The following is a 2,325-nucleotide window of genomic DNA, read 5'->3' as shown; positions in this document are numbered from 1 at the left end:
ATGCCCTCCATAGTACCCACCACCGCCTCACTCAACCTCCCACCCTCCTCCCCTTCAAAACCCTCAGTTTGTTTCTCAGAGTCCACAGTCTCTCATGGTTTGTCTCCTCCTCCAATTTCCCCCAACTCACTTCTCCGCTCTATCTCCCCATGTCCTCCGTGTTATTCGTTATGCTCCACAAGTAAGTGAAACCATGTGGTAATTGACTCTCTCTGCTTGACTTATTTCACTCAGCATAATCTCCTCCAGTCCTGTCCATGTTGATATAAAAGTTGGGTGTTCATCCTTTCTGATGGAGGCATAATACTCCATTGTATATATTGACCATATCTTTTTTTTAAAAATTTTTAAATTTTTTTATAAACATATAATGTATCATTAGCCCCAGGGGTACAGGTGTGTGAATCGCCAGGTTTACACACTTCACAGCACTCACCATAGCACATACCCTCCCCAAAGTCCATAACCCCACCACCCTCTCCCTACACCGCCCCCCAGTCACCCTCAGTTTGTTTTGTGACAGTAAGAGTCTCTTATGGTTTGTCTCCCTCCCGATCCCATCTTGCTTCATTTATTCTTTTCCTACCCCCCCAAACCCCCCACGTTGCATCTCTACTTCCTCATATCAAGGAGATCATATGATAGTTGTCTTTCTCTAATTGACTTATTTTGCTAAGCATAATACCCTCTAGTTCCATCCATGTCGTTGCAAATGGCAAGATTTCATTTCTTTTGAGGGCTACATAGTATTCCATTGTGTGTGTGTGTATATATATATATATATATATATATATATATATATATATATATACCACATCTTCTTTATCCATTTATCTGTTGATGGACATCTAGGTTCTTTCCATAGTTTGGCTATTGTGGACATTGCTGCTATAAACATTTGGGTGCACGTGCCCCTTTGGATCACTACGTTTGTATCCTTAGGGTAAATACCCAGTAGTGCAATTGCTGGGTCGTAAGGTAGCTCTAGTATCAACTTTCTGAGGAACCTCCAGGCTGTTTTCTAGAGTGGTTGCACCAGCTTGCATTCCCACCAACAGTGTAGGAGGGTTCCCCTTTCTCTGCATCCTCGCCAGCATCTGTCATTTCTTGACTTGTTGATTTTAGCCAGTCTGACTGGTGTGAGGTGGTATCTCAGTGTGGTTTTGATTTGTATTTCCCTGATGCTGAGTGATGTGGAGCACTTTTTCATGTGTCTTTTGGCCATCTGGATGTCTTCTTTGCAGAAATGTCTATTCATGTCCTCTGCCCATTTCTTGATTGGATTATTTGTTCTTTGGGTGTTGAGTTTGATAAGCTCTTTATAGATTTTGGATACCAGCCCTTTATCTGATATGTCATTTGCAAATATCTCTCCAATTCTTTCAGTTGTCTTTTGGTTTTGTTAACTGTTTCCTTTGCTGTGCTTCTTGACGAAGTCCCAATAGTTACTTTTTCACCTTGCTTCCCTTGCCTTTGGCGATGTTCCTAGGAAAAAGTTGCTGCGGCTGAGGCCAAAGAGGTTGTTGCCTGTGTTCTCCTCAAGGATTTGGATAGATTCCTTTCTCACTTTGAGGTCCTTCATCCATTTTGAGTCTATTTTTGTGTGTGGTATAAGGAAATGGTCCAGTTTCATTTTTCTGCACGTGGCTGTCCGATTTTCCCAACACCATTTGTTGAAGAGGCTGTCTTTTTTTCCATTGGACATTCTTTCCAGCTTTGTCAAAGATTAGTTGACCATAGAGTTGAGGGTCTATTTCTGGGCTCTCTATTCTGTTCCATTGATCTATGTGTCTGTTTTTGTGCCAGTACCATACTGTCTTGATGAGTATAGCTTTGTAATAGAGCTTGAATTCTGGAATTGTGATGCCACCAACTTTGGCTTTCTTTTTCAATATTACTCTGGCCATTTGAGGTCTTTTCTGGTTCCATATAAATTTTAGGATTATTTGTTCCATTTCTTTGAAAAAACTGGATGGGATTTTAGTAGGGATTGCTTTAAATGGGTAGATTGTTTTGGGTAGCATAGACATTTTCACAATATTTGTGCTTCTAATCCATGAGCTGGACCATATCTTCTTTATACATTCATCTGTTAAAGGGCACTTGGTTCTTTCCACAGTTTGGTGACTGTGGCCATTGCTGCTATGAACATTGGGGTACAGATGGTCCCTCTTTTCACTACATCAGTATCTTTGGGGTAAATACCCAGTAGTGCAATTGCAGGGTCATAGGGTAGCTCTTATTTTTAATTTCTTAAAGAATCTCCACACTGTTTTCCAAAGTGGCTGCATCAACTTGCATTCCCACCAACAGAATAAGAGGGTT

The sequence above is a fragment of the Lutra lutra genome, chromosome 1, assembly GCF_902655055.1.
Source record: "Lutra lutra chromosome 1, mLutLut1.2, whole genome shotgun sequence".
Lineage (NCBI taxonomy): Eukaryota > Metazoa > Chordata > Mammalia > Carnivora > Mustelidae > Lutra > Lutra lutra.
The sequence above is the reverse complement of the archived record's forward strand: the minus strand, read 5'-3'. Positions refer to the sequence as shown.